Consider the following 16,047-nt stretch of genomic DNA (forward strand, 5'->3'; position numbering starts at 1 on the left):
GTTCTGGGGTCCAGTTGCTTTCATTCATCATATAATTTACAGGTGATAAAATCTGAATAATTCCTGCATTTGTAATTCTAATATTCAGTTAAGCTTTCTAGTTCTCTGGTTTAGTTTCTATTTAAGTGATTTTCCTTCTTTCTTATTTGTGAGACATTGATACTTTTTGACCCAAGAGAAAATGTAGAGAAGTATCTCTCTTATGTTTTGGCCAGGTTTGATCTGACCCCAGATACGCACTCTCTGGGCCCCCTCCTCTCAGCCCTCCAATGGTAGGATTTTGGCTCATCCAAGCACTTTTTAGAACCAGTTGAAGGAATCTGACATTGAGTGAGGCTGACCAAGTATTATGACACACCACACTGGGGTGCTTTGTAGAATAACAGTGTATTCAAGACCAGAAGTGTTTCAGACTTCAAAGTTAGTCAAATTTAAGTGATTTAAAATAAACAAGTTCTAGATTTTATAAGTTTTAGTGTCATACCACCTATTAATGGAAACAAACATTTTGATTTCGTGATCTTAGAGCCACCTTGTATAATACAGTATCCAAGTAGCATATGTGACTATTAAAGTCACAATTCATTAGACCACAAAAATGATCGGTTCAGTTGGTTGCTCTGACTGTATTCCAGAGGTGGCTACATAGTGTTACTAGCTGTCGTGTAAAATGGAATGTAGACCATTTCCACTGTCACAGCATGCTCTGCCGCACAGTGCTGGTGTAGATGACGGAAGGGATGGAAAAGGGCCTAGTATCTATAGTACATGCCTCTTGACAGCTGTCCTCCAACGGTGATTTTTTCCCCTGCTCTTCTCAGGATTAGAACTGGGGTGTTCCATCGTGTTGACAGGGTCAGGAGAGGGAAGTAAGGTAGCTGAGGTACTTTAACAAGGGATATCCTGGCGCTAGACCCTGTATTTGTGGCTGCTGTTGCAGTTTTCTCGTACGTCTGTCCTTGTGCTTTCCTGGGTAGGGTTGCAAGAGCAAGACCATGAATAATGTGAACTAGTTTTAGAATCAGAGTTGTAGCAAAAAAAATGGCCTAGAAACAATGTTTTCTGTATTCCAGGTAGCACAGGACTCAGCTCTTTCCAGCTGTTATCTTAGCAAATCCTCACGGAAGCCTGGAGAAGTTAAACAGTCACCTAAAGTTGCTCAACCAGTAAATTGCAGAGCAAGACCAGACTTGTTCCTGGCTTCAAAGCCCAGGCTTTTTCGTGTTAGTCTGTGTTACCCCCTCAATGTGACCATTCCCCTGCACCCTTAACATTTTAGTGGGATAGAGCCTCAAGTAGATTCCTCACCTAGAGTCGGTTCTCAGAAAATGGGAACCTTTCTTTAGAACTTACAGCTGCACCATTGTCTTTGCATGATTTCAACTCGAAGAGAAAGATAGCTTAATTTTATTTGGTTCCTAGGCCCAAGGCCAGACAGAAAGTATTTAAGGTCTCAGCCCTCACAGTATATTCATTGGCTCCGTGAACCCTGTATTAATTTGCAAGATCAACGTTAGCTCATATAATGCCTTTGTGGTAATCAGAAGTATAGGCCACCGAAGGGCAGGCAAATTGCAGAGATACGGGCACTCCAGTGGAACGGCGAGAAAGTGCCTCTTTCCTTGCTCTTCCTGACCGCTGCAACCTCACCAAGGTAGTTAGTTGAAAAAGACATTCCAGCCGGGAATTTTGTCCTCTTAGTTGAGTACCATTAAGCATGTAACCTGCCTGCTGTTGTATGTAGTCCTTGCTTGTAGTACCTTGTGAATAACAAAACCATCCTTGGTTCAAAAAGTAGTGATCCATTATGGTCAGACTGTTCTTTTTTCTATCCCCAGTGGCCTCCCATGTCTCATACGTAGTAAACAAAATTGCTCTATCCTAAGCTTTATTTGATATCATATATAATTTTATTTTTTGTATGTACGCTTCATCTACATGCATGTGTGTGCACTGTATATGTGCCTGGTACCTCTGGAGGCCAGAAGAGGGCATTGGATCCCTTGGGACTGGTAGTACATACAGTTGTAAGCCAATATATGGGTGCACCAGCCCTAACTCAGAACCAAACTTTAAAAATATCAAGGAGAAGCTGGAGAAATGGCTCAACATTTAAGAGCACTCACTGCTCTTAGAGAAGACTAGGGTTCAGTTCCCAGCACTCATCTGGTGGCTCAGAACCATCTATAACTCCAATTCCAGGGGGCATGACACTTTTTTTTAACCCCTGTGAACACCAGGCACACATGTGATGTACTTACTTATATGCAGACAAAACACCCATGCAATACAATTAAATAAGTCTTAAAGTGTTTAAAAATTGGTTCTGATTATCTTATTTAATATTTCCTAAAACAATGATTGTTTAATATACAAGTTAAAACCAAATCCTAATATTTCAAGGCAAAGCAAAAATTGCATTTCTACGATAAAGATGTCTTTCTATTTATATCACCTCGTTTCATAGGAATTTCAAAAGGCCATTCCTGCGAATTTCTCTGAATCAGTCTAGTTTGTTAGTCCATGACAGAGCAAATGGAAATAGTGTGGGGGGAAAATTGTCCTTTTAGTGATATCTGTTTTCTCTTCTGTAATTAAACTACCACCTCATGGCTGGCTCCATTTGACGTAAAAAAGCTTATTTCAAATGACCAAACCATTGAGAATTGAACCTAGTCAGCGATGACCTTAGATGACCTTGAGATGCCAGAGTTGCACATGATCCCTTGTTTTTCTCCTTCTGAGTTAATCGTTTAGCTTGGAGCGTGCCAAAATTCATGGTTCTGTCAGTAGCACTCTTTACTTGGAAGGATCACTTTAAGCCACCCATGGTATACATTAACTCAGAAAGATAAAGACTGCTTTTCGCCCATGATTGCTTCTGTCTGTAGTTTGAACTTTGCATCAAGTGGTTGCTTTGAATCATTTTTCTCTAGCTAAGTTTATGTTTTTAATTTCCTCAGAGTCTACATTTGACTAGAAGTGATAAAATTTATGACTTTTGAAACTATTAACTGCCATATTTAAAAGTACATGTCTGAACTGTTTAATGGTAGATGTAGGGTTGCTTGCACTATTTCCCTACTTTTGTGTAGTGCTGAATGTTTCCTTAATAATTCTTTAAAGAAGAAAAAATTGAAAAATACTTCATCAGTCATGGGTTAGAGTACAAACATGGGTTTCTCTTTAGCCAAGACATTGAGTATAATTTATACTTTTTAGTAGAGATGGATCATATCAAATTTAGGGAAAGAATCCAATGAAAAACTAAAACAAAACCTCTTTACTACAACTTGATAAGGTCTCCTGAATGTACAGTCCCGACCACCAGACACCATAGGAAGCCTTGCTGTAATGAGCTACATAAGTGGCCACTTCCAATCCCTCAGGCAATTAGGACCAGAGAGAGGTTGAAAGCCACAGAATGAACCATCCACTCACTGGTGAAACTATTAGCCAGAAGGCAGAAGAACACAGGAATGGAAGCTAGAGGCAAGAGAGAGCCTCGATGAGTGCTGCAGAAGGCAGCGCTGCTATGGAAACAGGAGACAAGATGGTGGAATATGTGGCAGAGTTCGTCTTATCTCTTTGGGGAAGTTGCCTTTCCTACCTTATTTCTGGTTTTGAGGAGCAGGGAGACCATCTGAAAGCAAAATATATGATCATGCACATGTGAGTGAAAATGTAAGCATTTAAAGAAAAGGTGTCTTTCCGCCCTGCTTAGAATGACAGGTTCGACAAACTATACATTGAAACAGTGCTTTTGATCTATTTGTGGCAGTGTTTTACCATATGGGGAAGCAAATGAGACTGTTTATACACTACTGTGACAGAGTAGATAGGGCTTAGGGTGTGGGGGCCCTCGGAGGACATGTTCCTTCAAGGCCCTGAGATTGAGGTAAAATGATTGGTAACAGAACAGAGAAGAGAGTAGGAGCAGCTCCTAAAAGGTACAAAGCTGAGGTATACCCAGCTGCTCCCAGCCTAGCGTTCTTGGTGGGACGTCAGTGGGACCCAGGAGGCTATAGCCAGCTTTCAATAAAGCTGGTCTGTGAAAGCTGGCTAAGAGGACAGAGGAAAATTGATGTTTGCTCCAGAGTGGGGCTGTCAGCTGTGCTCACCGCCTCCCCAGGCTCCCAGCTGTAAACAAAAGTCCTGGCCCTTCATGGCACTGCAGAGCAGTCCAGGCTGGCGTAAGTCTCTGAGGACAGCTAGACCATTTTCTCATCCTGGCTGACAACCAGGAGACAGAAGAAACAATAGAAGGTAGAGAGGGGGAAGGGGCGGAATGCAAGGGAGCAGAGACCATTGGGAGGGATTTGTGTATTTCAGACCTTAGGTCTTCGGATGAAAGTAGTAGAGAAATATCTCCAGACCCCCTTCCTTGTATAACTATCCCAGGTAATAGTGAATGACAGAGGGGCTTCAGAGACTCCAGTGTATCTCCCACTCCTTCAGTTGCAAGCACATATGGTCATCACCACGCTAGCTGTTCTGGGTGATGCTAAAGGAATCGATGATAGCTTACACATTCAGGGGTCTTATAAGGAGTTTAGGGACATGTGTGACATTGAGTCTTAACAATACCAGATAGACTATTTATTTATTTGTTAGTTTGTTTCGAGACAGGGTCTCATGTAGCCCACGCTACCTTTGAACTTTCTACGTAGCCAAGGATGGCCTTGAAATTTTCAGTGACCTGCTTCCTCTCTCCACAGTGCTGAGATTACAGAAACATAATGCTATGTTCAGCAAATAATAGACCTTTTAAAATACTAAGCGACTAACTTGGAATAGAAGTAGCTGAGCAACCTGTCTGGCTGTGGTCACAGAAGGTGGGATTTGAGAGCACTGCAGTAAGTTAGACATGGTTTGGCTATGAAGAAAAGCCATCTGGTATTTCAGTAGAACAACATTATTAGTAAAGTTGAGACTGGTTTTGGTTGAAACAGTCGATTAGAGTGCTACAGACTCTGTTTATTTCTTACCTCCTTGCACTCCTCATCATGTCTGATCCAGTATTCAAGTCTCCCTTTAGTGTCACTTCCTCCCCATCTTCCTGCCTCATCTCTAGGAGCAAGTTAAGTCCCTTATTCTATGTTCGTAGAGTCCCCGCTGGTTTTGCCTTTCCAAGATAGCACCATTTTCACTTGATGAACTAATTATATTTCTTTATATTATGCAAATAGGAAGATTTGACTGTTTTTCCTCCTCCTTTTTGCAAAATTGAAATCTGTTCTTTCACGTGCCCTTAAACTGTCTTGTTCCTGCTCAGCTCTGGTGGCAGAGGCAGGCAGATCTCTGTGATTCCCAGTCCATAGTGGTCTACATAGTGAGTTCTAGGACAGCCAGGGCTAGTAGAAAAACCCTGTCTCCAAACAAACAAACAAACAAACAGCAGCAGCAGCAGCAGCGGCGGCGGCAAAACCCCATTGTACTCCTGACATCTTTGTTTCTTTGGATGTTTCTGTTCCTTTCTCTTGAGGTCACAAGTCAGTGTCCTAGGAAAGACTTCTAGAACATCTTTCCCAGCTTCCACCACAGATGGTTTGTCCATAACACCTACATATTTTCTCCATTTTTCTACTTCCTAACAACTTAGTTGAATTTTCCCTCTCCTGCCATGCTGTAGGATGTCTGAGGGCCGGGGCGTTTTTCTTCACTGTAGTCTATGCACCTAGTATAGTACCTGGATGTGATGGAAAATGCTCCATGCACGTTTGTGAAGGAATCCAAAGGAAATGACACAATATTGGTAGGTGAAAGCCAGCCTAAAGGTTGATTACATTCCTGTGCATGAGAGAAATCTTTAGAAGTTTTCAACTATAAGAGGAAAAAATTATTTTAAAATCACCTTTTTCACTTTTAATCCCAGTGCTCAGGAGGCGGAGGCAGCCAGATCCTTGTGAGTTTGATGGCAGTCTGGTCTACAAAGTGAGTTCCAGGACAACCAGGGCTACACAGAGAAACCCTGTCTCAGCCCCGCCCCCCAAGAAAAATAAACTCACCCTTTGGTTTTGGTACTAGAAATGAAATTCTTATATATGTTAGGCAAGCACTAGTCTACATTTCTAGCCCCTGAAGGACCACTGACCTCTGTAAAAATAGCATAGAGAATGCAAACCTTAGCCTACCCTTGATTCTTGCTTTCCCATTGTCTTGTGGTTTCATGTTTTCTACCTCTCTCTTACTCCCATGACCCTCACTCACCTCCACAAACCTAAGATTTTGATATCAGTCTGCCTAAACAAACAGACACTCATGTCTGGACAGGTGCACTTGCTCACTCGGTTGCTGTTATTGCCCACCTTCATTGTCCCAAGGCTGCTACTGATAGCGGCACATGAAGAGCTTCTAACTGCATGAATACCTCACACTGGTCACTCGCTGTTAGCTTGAAATTCCTGGTGAAGGAATTCACCTTACCTGAGCTCAGTGAGGGAGACTTTATAATACTAGGGCCTGCAAAGTAGTCAGTCTCCTAAGTAGACCTTCTGTGTACCTGGGGATCCAGAGATTGGATGCTTGTGCCAGTTTATGCCAAACTTTCCTTCTCTCCTGTAGATCTAAAACAGCATAGTAGAGAATGCCGAGAAGGGCATTCAGGTGGTAGCCATTCTTTATTCTTTTCAAAGTGGTCTTATTAAGGCCAATGGTCCAACAAGTTTCATCTCTTAAATAAAGCACAGTAGAGAAACTTACAGGAAAATTGCCTGGGTTTAATAATATGCTAGAGGATCTCCCCTATACTCTGAGTGGGTCTAAAGTAAGAATAGCTTTAAGATAGCTTCTGAGGCCACTTAGACATCCTCACATTGGGGTCGGTCTTAATGCCAGGGGATTGGCTTGTTTCCATCTTTGATTCGGGTCCCAAGTGGTTGGAAGGCCAGCGAATGGGAATGTCAGTGGGGCAATACACACCTATCACTGTCAACGACAGGCCACAATGACTTATAATTCATCACGTGACACAATAGGAGGGTCTTCTCTAATCATTCACTCTTGTCTCTTTATCAGGCATAAGGCTATTGAGGGCTTGCCTGAAAGTTCAGGCCCTCCTTTTAATTTCCTTCACCCCAAAGATGAATAAAAAGAAACAATAATATTGTAGCTAAACTAGTATTACTCAGTTGAAGAATAACATCAGACTGACATTTTTGAAGACATATTTGTTAGTTTTGACCCCCTTTTCTTTTACTTGACTCCTTTTCCTTTTTTCTACCACCAGGATATTTTAAAGAAAGTTTGTGGGTTTCACAGGTCGATGTGAAAGCACACCTGTGATTAATTGCTTTTCTCTCTTAGGTCTCTGCCGGGTCAGGACAGTTGGTCCTGAATCTCAGGCCCATCAAGTGGCCTAGGAACAGATGAAGTGATACAACAGATTAGGTTCCTATCACAGGGAAAGCTAAATGAAATAGAAATCGAATGGATCCCTAAACTCATGAAGAACCTCTGCTGAAGGAAACTCAGAATTTCTACAAGCAGAGCTAAGCATGATTCCCGGAATATTGCCCTAGATCAGCCCAAAATTTGTGCTCTCAGGAACTGTGGCTATTTGGTTTTTATTTTTGTTTTTTGAGGCAGGGTTTCTCTGCGTAGTTCTGGAGCCTATCCCAACTTGCTTGTGAACCAGGCTGGCTTCGAACAGAACTGTGGCAAAAGATAAGGAAAGCAGGGGCTGAGGACTAAGTGGTTACAACCCATTCCCACAAATTACCATTAGCATGAATCTGTTACAGACTAAGCCAAGGCAGTCCCCCAAATGAATGTGTATAGCTAATAAGTAACACTTTGTTAGGGAACAAAGGGAAGTTAAGACAAGGGCCTGAGCTTTCAGTCCAGCCCTCAATAACCTTATGTTTGCTAAAGAGATGAGATTCAATGATGAGAGAAGACCCTTCTGTTGTGTCAGGTGCTAGGATTATAAGACATGGGGTTTCTTGACGGGTGTCTTATGGGAAAGCCTATGAGATAGTTTTCTAAGAGTCAAATATTTGTTACTCTGAGAATGAGATGAGCATTAAATGCACTCAAGATATAACCGATGTATTGCTGTGAGCAGCGTCTGAAACAGTCTTGCTCTTCTTGGTGGTTCAAGTCGTATATCTGACAGTGAATCTCCTATCTGAAGTGGTGCAGGAATTGTGAAAAACTGGACAGACAGTGGTGGTACATACATGTAATCCCAGCACTCAGGAGGCGGAGGCAGATGGATCTCTGAGTTCGAGGCCAGCCTGGTCTACAGAAAAAGTTCCAGGACAGTCAGGGCTACACAGAGAAACTCTGTCTCGAAAGAACAACAACAACAAAATTGTGAGAAACTGAGGACTGATATGACAGAGATCAGCCAGTGGACATGGTTCGCAAGTGTAAAGGGAAGTCCATTAGTACATCTTTTTAGACTTCTATAAGTTGATCACTTGAAAAGGGAATTACAGTAAGAAAGATACCTAATTATTAGAGTTTTGGTCACAGCTATTTTTTTCCATTTTGTCTGTTTGCTCCTGTGATGATTAATCTTTGTTGTCAACTTGGCTGGATTTAGGATCACCTAGGAAATTACTAAGGGAACTTCTGTGAAGGAATTCCCAGGGAGGAGTAACTGGAGGGAAGATCTACTCTTAATGTGGGTTATCCCCTGAGGCAGGGTCTCAGACTGCCTAAAAGGGGCAAGAGAAGAAAACCAGCATCAAGAGTTCCCTCTAGAGCTCTGCTTTCCGTGCACCATCCAGTGAAAAGCTCCCATTCTGGTCAGCCATGAAGTGGGTAGGTGCTCTCACTCTTACCTCCAGGCACATGGGGTCAGGAGACCGTGGTCGGAAGCCATTGAAGTGTGAGCCAATATCACTCTTTCTTCCCTCAGCTTGTTTGTGTCATGGGATTAACAAGCCAGTTAATATGCCCCCAAGCAAGGCTTTCATATATCAGCCAAATGTATAACTGGAGCACCCTTTGACATTAAATGGCTTATATCTGAAAGTTATAGGCAATACAGTTTTGATTTGTCACAAATTTCAAAGCACCAGTAAAAGCAGTAAACTATCTCCTCATCTCCACCAAACAAAATGCTGTAGTAAAGCAATTCTATGAGCTAAAAGTAGGGTTACTCTGATTGAATTCATGCATCAGTGTGTGCGTGTGCAGATGTGGGAGGGTGCCTGCTTTTTCTTCCCTTAAGACCTTGGAGTCTGTTGAAGATGTGAAAATCTCTTGCCCCGCTGATAAGGCAATGCACTGAGAAAGAGTGTTTTGCTTCTGTTGCGAGACTAGAGTATGTTACTTCAATTTTTTTTTGTTCCCTACCCTCACTTCTTGCCTGGATACCTCAAACGTTTATCTTCATGGTGAAATGCTACTGAAATGTTGGCAACTCCCCCACCCAAACAAAGCATGCAAGAATGCATGACAGTCTTTTCAAGAATATGACCCTTTTCAAGGAAAATATATTTGGAAAGAACTAGCATTGCAATTCAGTGGTTGAAAAAAATTTAAGAGCTACAGTGTCCATTACATAAAATATTATATAGCAAACACTAATTCCTTTTATGAATAGATTTGGTATGGGTCAGATAGTGATACATACATTTTGATTTCTAGCTTCAAACTCAAATTTCTGTGTGAGAGACACAGGCAAAACAGCATATATAATCTTATATATATAGAGCTAATACAGAACATTATTGGTGAGTCTAAATCTGTCTGAATATTGGGCTTGAGAATACTTCACAGAAAACATGATTTCTGGGTAAGTTTTGACAGAATGAAAAAAATCCCTGAGGTGGCAGAAGTCAAGGCAAGTACTTCAACACTAGGGGATAAGGATGCACAAAAGCATGGCGTGTGAAACAGGCTCTGTTTGGTATCTGTGGCGGGATTCATGATTCTGTAGCTAGATCACCATGATTAAATGGAGAACGTAGTTTAGAGACAGGAGTAGTAAATGAGTAGACACGCTGGTGGGGCCCAGAAGGAAAAATCCAGGGTAGGCCATCTGAGGAACATGGGCTTTTTCCTGAGGTGTGGAGGAAGCTACTCATGGCTTGAGAACTCAGATGTGTGAGAAATTGACAACACTGTGGAAGGTAGGACAACCATGGACTCGACTCAGTGCTTGAAGAAAATGCAGTCAGGGAAGATAGGGGAAAGGGGGCTATTTTAAAAGTAGAGTATTCAGTAGGAGTTGGTGATTGATGTGTTTGCGGGCTATGGAAGGAGTTGTTAAAGATCTTTGACTCTAAGATGTCTGGCTTTGGTGACTGAGTAGATAGCCTCCTTCCTTCCTTGTTAGGATTATTCAAGTCCCCCTTGTCAGGATTGAGAGGACTGGGAAAGGATAGCAAAGTTGGAAGAACATTATAAGTTGTTCAGTTCTGGGAATGTTGAATTTGGGATATTTGTGGAATGGAGTTAGTAATTAAGAACCATTAAGCATATTGGTTGTCCTAGCCATGAAAATGGCTACAAACATTGAAGCTTTAGTGTACAGTGAAGATCTGTGAACTTGGCAATGAATAGAATGTCTGAAGAATAAGAACTCAAGGGACTGGGGAGATGGCTCAATACGGAATACCACTAACTGTGTAATAGGAGGAGCTGAGTTAAATACCTCCAACAGCCATGTTAAAAATCCCAGAATGGACAGTGTGGTGGTGGCACATAACTTTAATCCCAGGACCTGAGAGGCCGAGGCAGACGGGTCTCTGTGAGTTTTGGCAGCATAGTCAAAGAGGGAGTTCCAGGACAGCCAGTGCTACACAGAGAAACCCTGTCTCGAAAAGCAAAACAAAAGAGAACGGAACAAATTCAATAATGTCTGGCTATAAATGCCTGTAAGCCCAGCATTTGTGGGGCTGAGACGGGCAGATCTTGGGAGCTGCTGGGCAGCCTGTCTAGTCAAAACAGTGAGCTCTCAGTTTAGTGAGAAACCTGGGGCCAAGGAAGTAAGGAAGAGAGTGGTAGAGGAAGACACTTGACATCCTCTCTGGCCTTCACATGTGTGCATATAGGTGCGTTACCTGCATAGTCATGTATATGCTCTACACACACACACACACACACACATATACACACTCACATACACACAACTAACAAATGGTCAGAGAAGCAAGAGATGGAACTGGAGACTGAAAGCCATGGCAGAAGAGATGTGGCAAAGCAGATGTGGCAGCTGTGACAAATGTGAGAGAGTGAAGCATGACAGATTAGAAAAGCTTTGACTTAATATAGCAATTCTGAAGGCAGTATAAGGAATACAGAGAGCATTTGCAGACTGGGTAGGAGGAAGAAGCAAGCAAGAGATTACAGCATAATAAGGAGTAATTGGTGAGGTGGGGTGTGGGAATCATAGTGAAGGCATTCATTTGAAGGAACTTGATGGTAACTGGAAGAAGGGCACTAGAATAATACTTACAGAGAAATCCAAAGGCAGATGGATAGTAGTTTTTCCCCCCTTTGTTTTTTTTTGTTTTGTTTTGTTTTGAGAAAGGGTTTCTCCGTAGCTTTTGGTTCCTGTCCTGGAACTAGCTCTTGTAGTCCAGGCTGGCCTTGAACTCACAGAGATCCGCCTGCCTCTGCCTCCCCGAGTGTTGGGATTAAAGGCGTGTGCCACCACTGCCCAGCGGATAGTAGTTTCTATTCTTCATTTTGAGAGAAATTCATTTTCATTCCCCCATTTCTCTGTTGTTTGACATTGGCAGCATGGTATTGTGGTCTACAAATGTGTTGTAGAAATTTATACCTGTCCTGTAACATAGACAGACTATTGGCTGCAGGTTGTACGTGCCTGAAACCAAACAAAGCATAAAGAAACTGACTAAGGCTCAGAGATATTCAGCAATTTCCCATGGACAGTTTTTTAAAGCATGCTGTATCTTAGTAAGTGTCTAGTGCCACCGAAAAGACTGATAATATAAGAGAAGTGATTTTATCCTGGCTTTTCTTGCGAGTGCGGCTTTAGGGAAAAGCCCATACTTAATTTGGAAATGTGAAGTCCTAAACAGGTCCAAGTATTAGGAACTTGACAGGTGAGGAAGAGAGACTTTTAGGCAATAGCTAATTTTTATTGAGCAATTTACCATGTGCTACATTCTGAGTTAAATACTTGCATTGTCGAATTCCCACAGTGACACTCCGAGGTAGTTACTGTTATCTTCCACTAACAGATGTGACGACCAAAGTACAGAATAGTTGAGTCATTTGGTCAAGGTTATGTAGTTACTGTGTTGTGGATTTCTTCAAGCATTGTAGAAGAAACCGAGGCTGAGGGAATTGTCGTTCAGATCTAGGCTCTGTCTGGCACTAAAGTACCGCACTGTCTTCGATATCAAACTGTCATGAAAGGAAGCTAGTAAAATAGGGACTTTGCTTGTGTTTTTTCCAGATCCATTCTGTAAGACAAGAATGGTTCCCGGATTCAGGTGATGGCAAGAATTTCCCGTTATTCTAGGAAATGAATAGTGAGATCATTTTTTTCTTAAAGTAACACACCACAAAGCATAGCACAGCAGGGCATTTGTATAAAGCTTTACAGTGACAACAGGGGACAGAAAAGAGCTACTCAGTAGTAGTGATAGTTGAGTTCTCATGTGGCTTCTTCAGGTGGCTTCATGTCAGCAGACTTTCTTTGCTTTCCACAGGGAAGATCGTTTGTGAGGGAGAATTGGCCCAGAGGCCGTTTCTCCCTCAGCTTAAGGCCCACTAACAAGCTGATCTGACTAATAAGCCATCAGCCTGCATTTGTAGACTATAAACATTTGAGCTGGAGACTGTGGGAGAGCAGAATGTGAGACTGGGAGGAACATCTTAATTGCTTTCCCTTCCGAGATGACTGTCTCCTAAACAGAAACAACATGTACAACAGGCGGAAGCAGATGGTAGCGCTGTCTAAATTCCCACTACTCTACTCACGTGTCACTGACAGTGTTTATCTAGTGATTGGGACTTTAATTATAGCTTGATCCAAGTCTTAATATATGGTATAGTATTAATGTTTAATAAGAACATTATAATTCTTTTTTTTTCAGTAATGAACCTCCAAGGTTTTAGTGTCTTCTTAATTTTGTTTCTGTTATACCTGGAGATTGCATTGTGTACATATCTATATGAATTCTGATTTTGTAGGCTTTCTTCCAGATCTCTTTTTCTGTGCTCGATAAATTAATGGAAAGGGAATGAACAGAAACATATGATATAGCAAGTGGAAAGATAGGCTTTTATTCTAATTGCATATATTGTGTATTACTAGGCACTAAGAGCTATGCAGGCTACCAAGTTATATAAAATGCATCTCTTGCCCTCCACCACTGAACTGATGAGTGGAACCTTGCTTTCTAGTCCCTGGGGGGCTCCTGAACTAGATTGGTAAGTGTTCCTTAACAGTGCAGCCTAACAAAATGAATCCCAAAGTAGTCAAGTCCAGTTTTTGAGATTTTGGTAGCTAGAATAATGAGATAAGACTAATAATACCAACACTGATACAGACCATTGAGTGGTGGGATAAAAAATTTCGAAGAAAGTAATATATTCTGGATAAAGTTGAGGGAGGCATTTCACAACTCAGCACAAAGAAAAAGTAAATTTGAATCAGTCTAACACTTTAAACAGAAGGGTGCCTGCTCTTTTTTGATAGGTGGAAAATGCTTATGGTAAAGATAAGGGGGGGTATTTTATTCAGTACATTTCTTCCGCTTAGAAAGCTCCTTTTTGCTTGGCCTATGAATGTGGAGAGAGCAAAAGGACCTACTAGTCCTTTTAAAGGGATTAAAGGGAATTCTACAAGGCAGGACAAGCTGGAAGGGAGGTGGAGGTACCAGTAGCCTTAACAACTGAATAAATAAAGCCTTTCTTCTTAAAATATAGTTATGAAAAGCTTATCCAACATTAAATATTAACAAAGAATTAATGAAAATATCCCAAACACTTTATCATCAAAGGAAGCTCCCACCCCTGTTTAAAAATGCTGTTTAAATCTCAGAATCACATCAGATGTGAGCCGGGCGGTGGTGGCGCACGCCTTTAATCCCAGCATGCGGGGAGGCAGAGGCAGGCGGATATCTATGAGTTCGAGACCAGCCTGGTCTACAGAGCTAGTTCCTGGACAGGCTCCAAAGCCACAGAGAAACCCTGTCTCGAGAAACAAAACAAAACAAAACAAACCAACCAAACAAAAAAAAAACACATCAGATGTGATTCAGACATAAATTAGTAATGGTCTGGGGGGGGGGTGGTGGTAAGTACTGCAAGAAAGCTGCTAAGTGGGCATGACCTCCAAGTGAGACTCTTCTGTCACCTTTTATCAATTCATTGGTAAGAAGGACCCAAAATTTAGCAATTTTGTGATTGAACAGATTGCTAAATGTCAAACTCCCTCAGTAAGACCTGTACATATGTGGGAAGAATAAAAAAAAATGAAATCCATTTGCACTGGATTCGATTTTGGCATTATGCAAATACTTCCTCTGCAGGGCCTCTAGTGAGAAGGATAATACCTTCCACCTGGCATTGACTCTGAGTGGCTTTGTAATTCCTTTGGTCTATTATGTTGGTTGGTACTTTGGCTTCTTCGGCACCCAGCACCAGCTGATGCCCTGATTTGAGTCCCAGTTGGACAGCCTTTATTGCTCAGTACTGTAGCTGTCTCCAGGGCATTGTTCTTGAGACTTCCAACAGGGCAGATTTGTGTAGTTGGCCCATCTGGACAAGATCTGTAACAAGTAGAGCTCTGTGCAGTAGGCTCATCTCCATAGTCCACCCCCACTGTCCCCGCCTCCGGGCTGCAGCAGCCTGACACCCCAGCCCCTTCAGGGACAGTATCAAAGAGATACTCTCTGCTCCTTTCAAAGGGGTATTGCTTGTGGCCTCTCATTGATTGGCACTACCTGGGCAGAAATAGGAACACAGGGGCTCTCTTTTCCCTTTTCAATTTAATCTCCTCCTATAAATGAATTCTTAAATTTGATTCTTTGTATGTGAGTGCTAATGTGTCCGGTAAAAGTAATTTCTAGATCTGAATATGGTAATACACACTGTTAATCCTAACACCATGAAGGCTGAGACAGGAGGAATATGAGTTCAAGGCTAGCCTGGGCTGCAAATAAGTACCAGGATATCTTAAGATATATAGAAAGACCTTGTCTCAAAAAAAGAGAGAAAGAAGAAAGAAAGAAAGAAAGAAAGAAAGAAAGAAAGAAAGAAAGAAAGAAAGAAAAAGGAAAGGAAAGGAAAGGAAAGGAAAGGAAAGGAAAGGGAAAGGAAAAGGAAAAAGAAAGAAAGCTAGGCCAGCTGCCTTGGCCATTCCAAAGTACTGTCTCCCAAATCAAGGGCGATCAAAGGGTATCTCAATGAATAAGATAAATTCAGTATGAAAATGGAGAAAGAAGGCTGGTCTTATCTGTGTACTATAGAATTTACATTGACCATTGGACTTAATTGACTTGAATTAGGAATGTATGTGGAATGGAAAAACAATGAAGAGCTGAGATAGACGAGAGGGAGAAATGGGAGAAAGAAGGAGGGGAGTTGGAAGGGAGGGAAGAGAACTCATATTACATAGTTAATTATTATTCTGGACCCAGAGAAAAGGACACAGTATTTTAAGAGGTTATTTGTCTGTGTGTTCCAACTGCTATCATCATATCTGTATTTTTCTCATCTCATTTCTGTGTTCTTCACAGATCACTTCAGCGAACACATGGTAATAGACCAGTGCATCCCTATGACACAGAGCGACACACCAACCCACTCTATCCTACCTTTCTTATAGCCTTATCTGAATCCTATGAAGAAGAAAGGGAAGCACAAAAAGGGTAAAGAAACAACCCAAACTATGGCTCTCTAAGTTGTACAACTACAACCCGAGGTAGGTTGAGTTCTCTAGATTCCTAGATAGGGACACCCTCTGCATGCCTGGTTTCTCCTCAGGAACATTGTAGCCTATGCGATTCAGAACAAGGTTTTATGGTGCCATTATTCGCTTGCCAAGAGGAGGTGCAGTTAGAGATTCCTGGAAATTAAGAGACTTCAGAGAAAAAGAAGAAACAAACGTAA

At 41.8% G+C, this 16,047-nt stretch overlaps 1 protein-coding gene across 19 annotated transcripts in view; it reads left to right on the top strand.

The window, feature by feature from the left end:
• Positions 1 to 16,047, top strand: part of Plp1 (proteolipid protein 1) — a 102,017-nt gene that overhangs the window by 4,013 nt on the left and 81,957 nt on the right. For 15 of the 19 annotated variants that reach the window (XM_050124157.1, XM_050124158.1, XM_050124152.1 and 12 more), the window contains 2 exons: positions 15,675 to 15,806; positions 15,922 to 16,043. The exons of 3 other annotated variants lie outside the window; for them this stretch is intronic. The gene's annotated coding sequence lies outside the window, so the exon portion shown is untranslated. Of the gene's footprint in view, positions 1 to 13,246; positions 13,363 to 15,674; positions 15,807 to 15,921; positions 16,044 to 16,047 lie in introns of all 19 variants that reach the window. One more of the 19 variants, XM_050124151.1, reaches the window with a different exon arrangement.

Source organism: Alexandromys fortis, unplaced genomic scaffold (assembly GCF_014885135.2).
Source record: "Alexandromys fortis isolate MF-2015 unplaced genomic scaffold, M_Fortis_MF-2015_v1.1 scaffold_205, whole genome shotgun sequence".
Taxonomy (NCBI): domain Eukaryota; kingdom Metazoa; phylum Chordata; class Mammalia; order Rodentia; family Cricetidae; genus Alexandromys; species Alexandromys fortis.